General features: G+C 33.2%; 3 non-coding genes across 3 annotated transcripts; all 3 read left to right on the top strand.

Moving 5' to 3' along the window:
• Positions 1 to 3,781: 3,781 nt before the first annotated feature.
• Positions 3,782 to 3,876, top strand: LOC132629513 (small nucleolar RNA SNORD25). Its single transcript, XR_009578285.1, has one exon. It is a non-coding gene; the product is annotated as a small nucleolar RNA SNORD25 (small nucleolar RNA).
• Positions 3,877 to 4,341: 465 nt separating this feature from the next.
• LOC132629512 (small nucleolar RNA SNORD25) lies at positions 4,342 to 4,434 on the top strand. Its single transcript, XR_009578284.1, has one exon. It is a non-coding gene; the product is annotated as a small nucleolar RNA SNORD25 (small nucleolar RNA).
• Positions 4,435 to 4,493: 59 nt separating this feature from the next.
• On the top strand, positions 4,494 to 4,626 carry LOC132629673 (small nucleolar RNA snoR136). The gene has a single exon (XR_009578431.1). It is a non-coding gene; the product is annotated as a small nucleolar RNA snoR136 (small nucleolar RNA).
• The last annotated feature ends 11,475 nt before the right edge of the window (positions 4,627 to 16,101 follow it).

Raw genomic sequence — 16,101 nt, 5'->3', positions numbered from 1 at the left:
TTTTTTCAAAACTGCAAAGCATCTATTCAACATCATGTATGCAAATCATTGTTTTTTATAAAGTACATGAACCAAAAAGGGGGCATATCAAAGATACTATATAGATATAATAACAGAAACAAAACATAGATGTAGAGCCACATTCCTTACTGTCCGCCATCCTCACTTCTTTGACTTATTAAAACCTTCCTGGACAGTTTGGGCTTGTGCTTATATTTGGCATTTTAATAGCGTTTTGCCTCTCCTATTTTATATAGATAGATTAGGCAATTGAAATTTATGCTGAAATTTTCTCATGTTATTCAGAAAGTCAAAGAAGTTAACCTTAGAACTTATCAAAATGTTCAAAGAGTTTTAATACCTTACAAACCTCAAAAATCTATTGCTGTATAGAAAGTTTTTTGGATTTGGCTGAGCATGTTAGCTCCGAAGAAAATTATTTGTTTTATGAAATTGTTCCTCCTGAGACTAAATTGTCTTCATTTTGAATGTTGTTATGCACTTGATTTGAGATTCAAAATTTGAAAGGCCTTTTTCGGTTCAAGCTTTTGCAAGATCTAGAGGGCCAAAGTAACAAGTTATGTTTGAAATGCAATTATGGTTCTCTCCTTTATTTTCAGCTTCATAGGGATTTTAAGCATGTCCGAGAAGGAAGCATTTGTAGGAAGACTGAAATTCCCACTTCAACATCTCACAGAAGTTCGATATAGAGGTTATTTAGGAGATATAAATGATGTGGAACTTGCAACTTATGTTTTTGAAAATACTTTAACGCTTGAGAAATTCATTGTTGATCCTTGCGAGAAGTTCAAAGATATAAGAGAAATTTGTGAAGAGACTCAAAGAGCAAGAGATCTAGCTATGCTGCAGCTTCAACCAAAGGTTCCCAAAGGAGTCAAGCTGGTAATCATTTAGTAGGCGTTTGAACATGCGATTTGAAATTATGGTTTGAAACCATGAGATTAAATCAGCGTTTGGACATGCAATTTCATCTCATGATTTCATATCATGAGATGAAATCCTAAATTATCTAAAAATGAATGATTTGGGATTTCAAACCATGTCCTAACGGCAATTACCCTTTGACAACAGGCTACAAATGTCAATTCAGCTTACTGCAGGCTACTGATGTCATGTCTCTTCAGTACTGTCCCCTTCTAGGCAATTCGTACTATCTTGATTTCATCTTTACTGGCTTCTTCCAAAGTCTTTCTTAAAACATTTCTTTAGCTTTTAAATTTTACATTCAAACTATCGGCTATGTTATGCTTGTGGATAGGGGTGGTCGTTCGGATCATGGGATTGGATTTGAGAATTTTGATTTGGACTTTTGATTTTTGGATTGAAGAAATTACAATTTAATTCCAATCCAAATAAGTTTGGATCGGATTGGATTTTTTCTATTCGGTTTCGGATTAATCAGTTTAGATGTTTTGAATTTTCGATTTTGACTCGGATTAATCAGTTTAGATGTTTTGAATTTTGATTTTGACATTTTTGAGCCAAGACAGGCTTATTATGAACAAAATTCATGTATTCAGTTACCAAGTTATAAGTTTTAACGTAATGTGAAACCAAAACTAATTTATCCCATCTAGAAAATGGCATAAAATAATTTCAAGATTAATGGGAAAATGTGAGATATCATATCCTTGAGGTTAGCTTCATTTTATACCTTATTTGTTAAAAAGTATAAATTTATTCCAGATAAATTTATATCTTCTACCAAACATAACACAAAATTAACCTCAAAGTTAGTGATGGGATATCTCACCTAATATCGTTACTGAAGTAAACTTCAGCTTTACAATCTACTTTAGTAAAAAATTATATATTGGACTTAATATTGTAACGGGGAGGACGTTGTAACCAGCAGTGCTGTCATATTGTTGAGGACTGCAAGCGTCGTCTATTTGGGAATCCAGCGCTGGAGCATACTTATCAGGATGGAAATCAAGTGGTTGATCGTCTATGCAAGTGGTGGTAATTTAGTTACTAATGAATGTATGTACTTTTATTTGTGTTTTTTAATTTGTACAAGCGATCTTATCGTCGTGACTATGGCCTGTTTGGATGAGCTTATGCCTATACGCTTTGCAGCTTATAAACTAAAAAAAATAAGTTGGAGTAGTCTAATTTATTTTTTTTGGCTTATAAGTTGTTTTCAGCTTATAAGCTCCTTTAGATAAGCAAAGTCAAATGGACCCAATTATTTTTTTGAGCTTATTTTAAGCACAAATGACTTTAAACTGGTCAGCCAAACACTCAAAAAAGCTGAAAACAGCTTATAAGCAACTTATAAGTCAATCCAAACGGGCTCTATGTTTATATATACCAATTTAGCTTATGTGTATTGAATGTGTGTGTGTCAATCAATACCATTTATATATAGCAGAACAACAACAACAACAACAAGTCCAGTATAATCCCACCAGCAGAAGAACAAATTATCGAATAATAGTAATCACCTTAAAATGTTTATATACACCAAAAAATGTTTATAGCAAAGATAAGATTAGATTTGTGTATATTCTACCCTCTCTAGATCTCACTATGTGGTATTTTCCTGGGTATGTTATTGTTGTTGTTGTGTACATGGACCAGCCTAAACCATTTAACTCTAAATAGTGTAACATAAATTAGGACGGAGGGGGTAATATGTCTTTTATCGGCCCAGTTTTGAAACTTCCCCAATCTGTCTCAATCGAAGAAATTGCACGGTTTCCATTCAAATGGGCTAGCCTTTAATTTTTGCTTTTTTAAAGTTGAGCTTATGTCTAGTGGGATATAAATTCTTTATAAGCCCCGACATAACTTGTTTAATATTATGATTCGAAAATTTAAACTTATGCGTCGTGAAAAAAAAAATTATTTTGAAGGACAAAAATTAAGGAAAGGTCATGAGCTTGTTTGAATGAGCTTAAAAAAAACAGCTTATAAATTGCTTTAGATAGGCTAAGTCAAACGAGCTCAATTATTTTTTTGGACTTATTTTAAGCACAACATGACTTTAAGCTGGCCAGCCAACCACTCAAAAAATCTGAAAATAAATTATAAGCTGTCTTCAGTAACTTACAAGCCAATCCAAACGGACTCCATCATATAAGTAGGGACAAAAGTGCAAATGACCCGTTTCAATTATTTAGAGACAACCCAACGGGCTTGGAAATAAATGGGCTTCATACATATTGGGTCATTACTTCAAGGCCCATGTTAAAAGCCCAAAATATGCTCTCTCACCAAAACCCTACCTATCTTCATACAGCAGCCTCACTCCACTATATAAATAGGACCACTAAGCTGCATTTACATAGCAATTTTCTCTCCTCTGCCTTATCAGCCTAGTGTTTCAACAATGGTGATATCCTCTTTTTATTTGTTGCTTTAACTAATTTTTATCCTTTGCTTGACTATTTTGTTTTAATTATTGTTCCTTTTTTACCAGTTTTGATATTGTTTTATCTTGAGCCGAGAGTCTATCGAAAACTGTATACTCTACCCTCCCCAGATCATATGCGTGGGACCACATGAGTATGTTGTTGTTGTTTTAACTAAATTTTATGTGTATGTGTATTAGTTAGGCTTCTTTAATCTGGTTGGCAAGACATATAATTCATTTTTGACCAACTCGTTCCCTTGAAGCAATAATAAGTGTGTTGTCCCTTTTTTAACATTTCTCCTTCATAAATTCAATTTAATTTGGAGAATACTGAGGGGCAGCTACAACTTTTTTTTATTCTCCATTTTTATTTTTTTCAATTTTTTTTTGTTTTTTTTGGTGAACAACAATGATGAGTAATTTTTTTACAGTTACAGACCTGTAATGATTTGCGAAAATGATCGCAACAAATTGAACATCTAAGGGACTGAGTTGTTCATCTATGTGTTACAATATATCTTTTTTTTTTTTGGGTCAAGTAGTTATTATTCCATCCTTTTCAATTTATTTATCTTACTTTAATTTTTTGTCCGTTTAAGAAATAATTCATCTTTTTTTGTTTGAAGACTCTTTAATTATAACTTTTCATGTGACATTTTTAAGACCATCAAATTAAAGGGCATTTGGTATATTAATATAATGGAGAGGGTAGTAGAATTTTAGTCCTTTTAACCTTCAACTATTTGAAATGTACACTGTTAATTCCCTTGCTTGTGATTAATCACAAATTTCAAAATAGAATTATACGTTTTATGTTATACTTGTATTATTACTCTATATTTGTTGAATATACTAACATTTTCCCTACATAGAATGGACTAAAATCATACATTTTAAATGTGTTGAGTCATAAATGACAAAAGGATCAAAATTGATGTTATCCTTTTATTTAATTAGTGTGGAACAACAGTGATGAGCAAATTTTACAGTTACAGACCTGTAATGATTTGCGAAGATGATCGCAATTTATAGAACATCTAAGGGACTGAGTTGTAATTCCACACTATTTTCCAGATTTTATTTAGTGTTTTAATGTTTATAATTTTTTTATACTATGCTTTGCTAATTATTTTCTGGGTCGCACTTTGTTGTGACACTGTTACGAGTGAAGCTAAAAGAAAATGTTCCCCTCGCTATCCTTTGCGCCTAATATTTGTGGTGTATTTGGACGTTGGGGTACTACATTATTATTTTAAATACAAATGTTAAATTCCATTTGAGAAAAAACGTAGTATCAATTACGATGTTGTGTATTTTGCTTCGCTATCTGGTTGTCAAAGATTATTTTCTGCTCTTTTGCAGAAGATTTGGTCACTTGCAAAACTATAAAGTGTGAGAGGTCAAGGCAGGGGTGGATCTATCCTAGGGTGGGGTTGATTAATAAATTTTTTATATATCTGTGTTGCAATTTGATTAACTTGGGTTAAATATTTGCTCTTGCCACCTCTAATCGCAAATTATATAAAGTTGTCATGGATGGTAGACATAAGTTTGAATCTATACAACAATAACAACCCAGTGAGATCTCACCACGTGGGGTCTGGGGGAGGGTATAGTGTACGTAAATGTTACTCATACCAAGGTAGGACGGTTGTTTCCGAAAGACTCTCGGCTCAATAAAAAAAAACATAAAAAGAGGTCAGATAAGGCTAAGAAATTCAAGCGATACAGATAACATAGAATAATCAAAGCATAGGAAATAACAAATAATAGCATAAATTAGAGCATAAGAAATTATATTACGATAATGCGACTATTAATAAGGCAGGATAACGAGATTATTTACTAGCTTTTTACCTTAATATGGGTTCTCCAAACTCTCTTATCTAAGGTTATGTCCTTGGTAAGCTGTAACTGTGTCATGTTGTGTCTAATTATCTTTTCTCAATATTTCTTTGGCTTATTCCTACCTCGTCTGAAATCATCCATGGCCAACCTCCACATTGAGGCATTTGTATTTGTCCTCTTCATATGCTCAAACCATCTCAATCTCTCTTTTCGCATCTTGTCTTCCACTGAGGCTACTCCCACCTTATTCTGAATATCCTCATTCCTAATCCTGTCACTCTTGGTGTGGCCACACATCCATCTCAACATTCTCATCTTAGCAACTTTCATCTTTTGAGCGTGAGAAATTTTAACTGGCCAACACTCCGCCCCATACAACATAATCGGTCTAACCATTACTTTGTAAAACTTGCCCTTAAATTGTGGTGGCACCTTCTTGTCATATAGCACTTCAGAAGCAAGTCTCCATTTCATCCACCCTACCCCAATACGATGTGTGACATCATCGTCAATGTCACGACCCAACCCCGTAGGCTGCGATTAGTGTCCGTGCTGGACACCCGTACGTACCCAATAACCCAAACTAGTATGTAGGCAGAATATACACATACAGAAGTCGAATGACGTTACTAATTGTCGTAGTAAAACAGATATAGCGCGTGGCAGCCGATAAGGCTATCATGAAACATAGCAGCCCCAAAACATATACACGACCCACATGTATGTTTACAGACCTCTACGAACAACAAACAAATCATAAGACGGGACAGGTCCCCGTCATACCCTTGAACAACATACATATGTGCAACAGAATAGTCTGTACCCAAAATATAGGCTCCGGACAAGGGAGCACTACAAGACAGCAGAATAGGATCCTAAGCGGGCGGATCAGCAAATCGATCGTCTGTACCTGCATGACATGAAACACAGCCCCTGAAGAAAGGGGGTCAGTACGGAAAATGTGCTGAATATGTAAAGCACGGAACGTAGTAAACAAAGTCATAACCGAAGTAGAAGGTACAGAAAATGAACGGAATATCCAAAATAGCAAAATGCTGATCATAAAGCATAAATAGTGCATGCAGAAAACATATGTCATATCTGGTCCCATTAAGGAAAAAATCATGACCGGAACAGAACGTACAGAAAAATGAGTATAATATCCAGATTATTAGATGCATATTTCCAGAACATAAAGAGTGTATGCAGAAACATATGTCATATCATATCCGGCCCCCGCCAAGGGACTCGGTGAACAGAATATGGTCGCCACCCTGACACTGGCGCCACAACACAGTATAACTCCAGAGTAGGGAATAACTCCGTAACATATCATATCATATCAGAATGTGCACATGTCGAACATATCAGATGGCCATATCATATCATATCATCATATATTAGAATATGTGTACATGGCACAGCATACTCCACAACCCATGTACATGTATACTTGCCCCCTCACATCGAGGCGCGGCGAACAATGCAGTGGAATACGCGTGATAACATATCCTGACCAGGGCTCAGTGGGGGAAACATTGAGGCATCCACGAATGGAGTAGTGAGAAACCAAATGCAATAAAAATACCATATATTTCCAGAGACTCAATAAGAAATATCGAATGACAAATCGAAATAATGAAATCGGACAGAATCATAGTAAGTGTATTTCGGATATCATAATGAATTACGGAGGCATAATCTTTCTGAGGTCGTTTCCAAGTTCCAAAATAATTTATAAGGCTCAAGAAAATATTTAAAATAATTATTATATAGTAGTTAAAAGGATAGTTAAAACGTTTCATTTTATTTTGCTCGAAAGCAAGACAATAGTATATTAAGAGGCAAATCGGGAGTAGTGGGCCCACCTCGAGACAATCGAAGCGGTGGGCTCAAATTACGTATATTAAGCTTATGGAGTCACCTACGGAGGTCATAGGGACATTTCATAACTTTCTAGACAATTCGTGAAAGCTTACATAATTCTTTCAACAAAACATACATATGGAATTCAATTCTATTGAATGAAAATGAGACATTTTCAAACGTGGATTCCGATGAACAAAATATTTTTCGAGACTCAAATCCGATCCTAGCACACCTAGGACATGCCAAGAGAAGAATAGGGGTAGCTTTACATACCTTATATGCTCTTTACGCCTTTTCAAATTCAATTCCCGTTTCGCCCAAAATCTACAAATTGTCACATTTACCAAATGTTAGCCATAAGACTTTAGGACTTAAATCTTGAATCAACACTTTTCTACATAAATTTGGGAAGCATTTCCTCTATACATATAACATCCCCGAGAATTCAACTCGACCAAAACAATCAACAACAACCCAACAACAACACCAACAACAACAATAATCACTATAACACAATATAACATAACTAGTCATCTTTCCCACATAATGTCATAACCTTCATTCCAACTTCATATTTTCAAATCAATATCAACATTCTCGTATTCATTACTAATCAAGATCATTACAACACAATTCGGAAGCATTTCATATCATTTTCACAAAATATTCACAAGATATACAAAATATACAAACTTTCCACCAAAGCCATAATTCATCCAAAGCTTCTAATCTTTAACATACTTATTCATAACATGTTTCCATCTTCCAATTACATCAACAATCATCATCATTTTCACCTTAACAACTTCATTTCCATAATATCATAAAATCATACTAAAATGACATAATCTTCTATATTTCATTTCAATACCAACTTAAACCATTTCACCTTCATTTACATTGCAAAGGTCACAACAACACAACTAACATATTAAACAACATTAATTCATTTCCATTTCAATTTTCATATACCACACGGCCAACACCTATATTTCCAACTTCAACCAATTTCATTCAACTTTCATTTCCAATATCAATTCCACCATACTCATAACTAGAATACAACATAAAATTCAACTCACCATATGCATACAACATATATACACACACGGCCACATGCACTCCCACACACCCACTTTGCAAACTTTCATATTTTCCATAATTTCTACTCATTTCTACATACTACAACACAAACAAACCTTCATAACATAATAAAAAGGAATTGATTCTTACCTTTTTCTCCAATCTTCTTCACTTGAATAAGTTGTCAACTTGAAGAAACAAGTCTGCTTTCTTCCAAACCAACTACACCAAGTTGTAAAGGACCCTTGAATTAGTAGGAATACCACAAGAAAACAATTTTTGGAACAATATTTCAAGGAGCTAAAATCCCATGGTCATGGCCGTATGGCCTTCTTATTTTTGCTCTTCTTTCTCTTGTTTTCTCCTTTGTCAACTTGTCTTGAAGCTTCTAAGTGATAAATGTTGACTAAATGGTCTTTTATACATTTATCACATGACTAATTTAAATGGGTTTGGGTCCTTTATTAAGGACCATGGCCAGCCACCTCCTCACTTGGGCCTGATTTTTCTCTTCATTTTTTTGGGCCAACCCGCTTGATCCCGAGTTGGGCCTAGCCCACTGACCTTTCGACCTTAAAATGTTCATATCTCCTTGTACCAACGTCACCTGGGAACCCACGACCTATGGTTGGAAAGATAGTTCAATTATCTACAACTTCTATTTCTTGGTATTTTTCCAAATTCCAAACTTATAATATCGTTTTTGCCCCCCAAAGTCAGGTCACCCGAAAACATTTTCTTAAAAATATTCGTTTGGAGGACTTCCACTTTGATTTGGCCCAAGGGTCCTTCTTGAGTTGTGTTTAACTTCACATATGTGATTCATATAATTTGTCACATGTCCCAAAAAAAAACATCTTGACGTGTGGGCCTCACCTCAGCTTACAATTAATCCGACGTTCAAAAATACGGGATATAACAGTCAATCTCCCCGCTGCCTTGCATAATAGATCCAAGATACTTGAAACTACTTTTCTATCTTAAACACTTTTTATTCCTTTTTTTTTTTTGCGCATTTTAGTTCCTTTGTACCATTAATTTTCTTTTTTTATCAAATGTCACTAGACATTTTTGGTGCCTAGGGCTATTTTATTTATTTTCTAGAAAGCGTAATTAACTTTTCGGCTCTCCCAATTTTTTTTATATTGTATTTTCTCTATTCTATTATTTTATCTGTGATTTCTAGCTAGAACACACAAATAGAATCTTCAAAAAAATTTAAACTAAACAGTTTTACTAATCTCAAATTTGTGAGTATTTAAATCGAAAATTTTGAGTTTCAATGGAAATTTTGGATTGAGATCAAAATTCAATTTTTTTTTTTTTTTTATAATTTTTTTTGTTTATTACTCCTTCCGTTCATATTTACTTGTATATTTAATTTGGGACACTCTTAATAAGCAATAAATAAAATGAGAAATGAATTGATTTACTTAATATTAAAAGTAAAATAGGTATAAAATAGTAAATTATATTTTGATTTTTAAAATTATACAACATACAAGTTATAGTGGACATATATTTTTAGTATAGTAGACAAATAAAAATGGACGGAGCAAGTGTATTTTAAAAAATTGTATTATTCTATAATTGTTAAATTCATTTTAAATTACTTTATTACTTAAATTGTAGTGGAAATTTCACAAGCATTGCATAGAAAAAACATTAATTTATGATTTATTTTTGAGAACTTGTAGTTTATTTAATTCTACATTTACTTATGCGGCGTAATTCTCTTATTGGAGATGTTATTTTACTTGTGCAAGTTTATTTTTTAATATACATAAAAGATGCACGTCTCTTGATGAAAATGTTGATTTTACCTTTTGTTAATGGGTGTGTTGTGATTCCTTGTTTAAGATTTTAATTATGTTTGTTTCTTAATTTTTGAGATGTAATTTTCAAACCTTAGACAGATAAAATATGTTCTTGCTATGTTTGTTAAGGGACCAATTTGACTAATCTCACAGTCTACAACATACCAACAAACTCAATTGTAACGATGCTTAGCCTTTCCTCTACCCTTCCCAAGACCCCCACGAGAACGTCTACCATGTTGTGGAGCCGACGTATTAGGTACGACATCATCCAAATTAGGTGCAACCTCAGCTGGTTCATAAATATCATCTAAAGATCTCAACCTCAGAGTATGATTAGGGGCAGAAGATGATATATGTCTAAGGCCTGAATAGACTTCAAGGGTACCAATTGCATCATAAGTGAGATAGTTTTACTCTTAACAATCAAATAATAGTATCCAAAACAGAATTAATGGCTTAATTGCAAATTAGAGTTCTCAATGGCACGTTAACATAACATATTGAAAAGAGGCTTGATGGAGGACTTTTAGGTTTTATAATGGTTGCTTTGTAACACTAGTTTGGTAAGTTCTTTAGACCGGAACAACTTGACGAAGCATGTAGCAAAGTTTTAAAAGATGGATTAAAGCTAACAGCCTGTTTGGATGGGCTTATGCCTATAAGCTGCAAATGGCTTATGCCTATAAGCTTATAAGCTAAAAAAAATAAGTTGGGTAGACTAACTTATTTTTTTTGGCTTATAAACTGTTTTCAGCTTATAAGCTGCTTTAGATAAGCTAAGTCAAATGGACCCAATTATTTTTTTGACCTTATTTTAAGCATAAAATGATTTTAAGCTGGCCAGCCAAATACTAAAAAAACTGAAAACAGCTTATAAGCAACTTATAAGCCAATCCAAAGAGGCTCTACGTATGCAACAACATTGCCAAAACAAATGATATGAATGTTAAAAAGGTGAGCTCGGAAGGGCTTCTGAGTAGAATATAGAAATGTACAATGCTGATGAAACATACTTTAATGAGCTGAAACCAAGGGTACAACTTACGCAATCTTAATTTTAGAAATGCATTTTCTATGTAATTTACTAAAACCTAATGTTAAATACCATGCATGGTAGCCTTGTAAGTTTCTATATTTATATATACTAAAACTAAATTGATATCTACAACCCAAAAAACATCTATGTTGGCAACAAAATAAAAAAATGATGCAATAGTTTGATAGAGTGGAAAACAATAAAAACTTTTCTACCAACATGCCACTTAGGCTTTTGTTGATTCAGTTATTTTACCGATACTTCTATAGAAAATATAGAAACCCCCCAAATTAAGACGAAAAAAATCCAAATGAACTTTACAGTTAATGGAAAAGGCCAAATCTCAATGATAAAAACTTACCTATCGGGTTCAAGCTGCGCACATTCAACTAATGAGGGCAAGACTTTACTCATGTAAGGAAGAAAATCATATGCACAAACAAATTCTGCAACATGCCTGAGATGGAATCAAGAAATATTTAGTGGCCAAATATGTAAACAAGTTCTGACCCCGTAAAACTAAAAGATTAACAGATTCCACAAGAATGTAAACAATGATTTCAAACTCAATAGGAGTATTTCTTATGATATTATTCTTCAAAAACTTGATAGAAATCAGTCGACAACTATTGAATAGCAATCCATCTGACTCAAGGATGAGGATGTTTGAAAGAAGGGCAGAACTACTTTAACTACTTGTTCCAAATAATGGATCATCGCTTATCAAAAGAGGATGCATGTGTTCAAGAAACTAACGGGGGCAAGCAGTTTGCTAGCAAAAAATTAAAAAAATGAGCACATCTCTTAGATGCTACACGACTATCGAAACATTTTCATCTCAAATAAACTTATGAAACAGATTTATATACATATACATTATAGTCAAACTATAGCCCAACCAATTTGGACTTTAACTCACCCTAGTAATTGTCTTAGCTCGAATTTGGTTCTTACATAATGTTATTTGCTGAATACATTAGGCATTCAATTAGCTAACATGTGTGATTTTGGTCTCAGAAACTAACTGAAGCTAATGGAATAATTGTTTAGAAAACAAATGAAGGAAGCTTTGAATAAATACAGCTAAGCCGCGGCAATAAACAGAGGTAAAGAATAACGTAACAAAGGACTTGGAATAAGAATTATAGGATAATTATAAGCATACTAGACAACTACTGGTAGCCCGGTGCACAAAGCTTCTCGCGTTAACAACATTCAGTAAACAGTCATACCCCCAAAAGGTATCAGCATTCAGTGCATTACGGAATAGTAAGTGTAAGTTTTTCATGGAATTGACTATTTTTTCACCTTTGTAGTCCGGTACTTTAGCAAATATTAAGAAAGCTAACACTTTTAAGTTTTAACAGGTAGTTGTTTGAAAGAGAAAGCTGAATATTGAAATCAGATGAAAGGGAGAAAACTACATACACCTCCTTCAAAGATTATATGGAAATCAATGGTTCAAACTTGTCAACTTTGCTAGTAAATATTTTCTTTCCCTTACTGAACCATCAGTAGTATTAGCTAATAAAGTGCACTATCAAACAATGAATGTCAATGATCTAATGTGGCATTGACATCTTCAAAGCTTGTTGTTTTATTGGAGATTCTTCATTAGCTCGTTTCCTTATTTGATTCATTTTTGGAATACTTTAAAATCACATAAGCACATACTTAAATATTACTAAAAAAAGGTAGCATATCCTGGAAAATATTATTTTGAGACATGTAGAAGAGAAATCTAAAATTTTGTGTCAAAGATGGGGCCCCTTTGTGTCAAAGATAGGGGTTAGCGGCAGTTGGTCTGATTTTGGGGTTGGTAAAAATGAATTGCCGTTCAATGATTACATGGGTTGACATAAATTGAATTAAAATGGGCTAAATAATAAGTGATAGCACAACTCGTCTAAAAAAAAGGGCAGCCCGGTGCAATAAGCTCCCGCTATGGGCAGGGTCCGGGGAAGGGCCGGACCACAACCTGTCTAATTCTGGCCAAATTTTGTTCGTCTTCTTATAATTTATTTAATTATCAAACAAAATTAACTTAACGTTTTTCTAATAATGGACAGTATAACATATCAAATAAAAAATATTTTAACAATCTTGTAGGAGTCAATTTAAGCTCCATATTTAATCCAAATTAATCCAACTTTTCTATAGATTTAATTGGGCGGGTTAAAACACGTTAAGTTAATAAAGAAACAAGTCATAAACCCTTCAAACTTTGTAGGACCATTTTGTAAGGGGTAAGATTTAACATCCTAGTCAAAAAGTTCGCCTAATTATACTTATGTGTAATGTGTTTAATTACAGCCTCCACCACACTTTCTTGACTTAAATTTATTTATCTGCATTGTACTTTTCTTGACTTTGACTTAAAGTGAAAGAGAAAAAAAAATGTGATATGATTAATTAAAATCAATTATTGACAGCGCTGTCTTTTGAAGTGTATTACTCCTATAACATGTGACAAAATAATCCAATATTACTCCCAAGTTACATAATAAATATTTGAGCTTTACTTGGTAAAATCCAAAAGCTCTTTGATTTTATCTATTGAAAAAGAACTAATGAAAATGACAAAAGAAATGGCGTTGACCTCTACTTCCTAGCCATTCTTCTTGTTACATCTGTGACATTTGCATGGTCCTGTATTTATCTTTTGGAAAAATAAATTCTTTCAACTTTCACTCAATGTTCAGTACTCTTCATTGGAGCGGCCACTAATTCAGATTCACGTCACATAGAACTCTTTTAAAGGAAAACGTTTGTTGTCAAGATTTTCTTTCGATTCGGCGCTCAAACTTGAGATCTCTGGTGCATGGGTGGATGGAACTTATTCATCTCAACATAACTGTGGGATGAAATAAGTGACATTTGAAAGTATTGGCCTTTTCATATTTAAAATTTGTTTTCATTTAAAGGATTTTTAAACTAGTGAAGAAATATATTTGGTTGTAAAACGTCATAACATAAACCATATATATTTCTCACCCATATTACCAGACAAAAAATGTTGGAACACACATCATAAATTTATTATTTTAATTGTTATTGATGTTACAGTCTAGGGGTAATTTTGGTAATATTGCTTTGAAGCAATCGTCTGATAGATTAACTTACGTGCATACCTCGTAAGGCGGGCAAGATTAAATGTTTAAAAGGCTTATAATCCCAGTAATACCCTCATTAAAAATCTTCATTCACTTTAATACCGTCATTTATTGAAAATATCGCCGTCTAAACAAGTGGGAGAAGTAACAATTAAAAAAAAGATATCGTCACGCCAACATTGAATCTGGGGATTCAAAAATAAATTAAAACAAGAGAAAAAAAGCAGAATGTTGGTGGCTAATTACGTATGTATATATGTGGTGGCCAACTACAAGAGTTCTCTTTTTGTTTCGCACGTGGTATTTCGTACCCGCTTTAAGGCTTGACTAACTTCATATTCCGTTGAGTAGGATTCGACAATGGCCTGAATCGGTTAATATACAATTTCCTTTTATCAATCTTGATCCGCGTATAAATTTTAGAATTATGGACCTAGCCGAACCGGAGAGCCTGAGAGTCCCACGAATATTATAGAACTATGATAGGCACCATATGAAATTGGCCAGCAAGATACGACTTATTTAAATTAAACTATCGTAAGTGCATTCTATATTTACTTACGTTAGCAATTGACAATACTAATCCATTTTCCCTTTGCAAAATTCCCTCCAATCCCCCTTTTAGTTGGCGACAAGATGATATCTTGAGCAGTTATATATCAAGGACCCTTGACACATAGACGCGTTAGAAGTATTCTAGTATGCATAGAAGAAGTTCACTTTGGGAGAAAACACTCTTTATTAAAGGCAATTATATTCCAAAGCTCGAACCGAGTCTTTAATTATTAAGTAGGCATTTGGCAGTATTTTGGAGTTAGAGTTGTGTTTGGTTACAGTTTTTGCATAAAATATTTGGTTGTTTGAATGTATTGAAAGTGAAAAAATTGGGAAAAAAAGTGAAAAATAAGTTTTTGTTGTTTTTTAAATTTCAAATATAATTGCAAGTTGTATTTAGAATTTTTATGGCCAAACACCGTAAAGTAATAAAAATAAAAAATATTTTAAAAAAAAGTGAATAATTCTCGTAAAGGGCCGTAAGTACTTAACTTTTGGTTGTATTACTCCAACATGAGTCTGTATCAAGCAAAGGCAAAAAGTGCCTTATGTTAGCAGCAACTCCTAATTTATTTGGGTTTCTTTAGTTGGAAGAACCGTCATCATCTCCTCTTTATTCTGCCCATGTTTTTATCTGAAATTCCAATTTAAGAAAATGCCCCATCAACAATTAAATATATTTGGTTTTCTTGAAAGAATCCTTTCAAGAAGACAGTTATGACAACTTGTTTTTATTTTCAACTTGTATGTGAAATAATACCCGTTACTCATTTGCTGCTTCAACTATAGCAATATAAGATTTTTTTTAGTCATACACCACATATCACCAGTGAGAGAACCATTAAATTTTGAATATAAAAATATAAATACACGAGAAGTCAAGAGTACTAGATACTTATTATATATACATAAAGAATAATTTTAATACTATTATATATGTGGTGCAATCTCGATCCTCGCATATCACTTGCAAACTTACAATTCACTTGGATTTAAACAGAATTTAATTTATGAATGAAGCTTAGCTACTTCTTTTTGCACGCACTAAATACAACATTGATACTTTTTATCTTTTTCTTCGCTTTCACCTTTTTCTACCTTGTTACATAACTCACAAGAAATAAAAAGAATTTCATATCATATCTTAAAAATCTTGACAATTTTGAGATACATCATGATTTTTTAAAACAAGTGATCGTAATTCAATTTCAGTATTTTAATTTAGTTATCCTTAGGAAAATTTATTTGATAGTGATATACTACACCAAATAAATAATATGAGGCCAAAGTTTGAAATAGCAAATTTTCAAACAATCATTAAAGCAAAGCATATCACCTTTTCACTATCTTGAAGAATAAATTAGAAACTGTCAATGTATGCTATTTCCTTTCTCCAAC

This window comes from Lycium barbarum, chromosome 2 (assembly GCF_019175385.1).
Source record: "Lycium barbarum isolate Lr01 chromosome 2, ASM1917538v2, whole genome shotgun sequence".
Lineage (NCBI taxonomy): Eukaryota > Viridiplantae > Streptophyta > Magnoliopsida > Solanales > Solanaceae > Lycium > Lycium barbarum.
The sequence above is the reverse complement of the archived record's forward strand: the minus strand, read 5'-3'. Positions and strand labels throughout refer to the sequence as shown.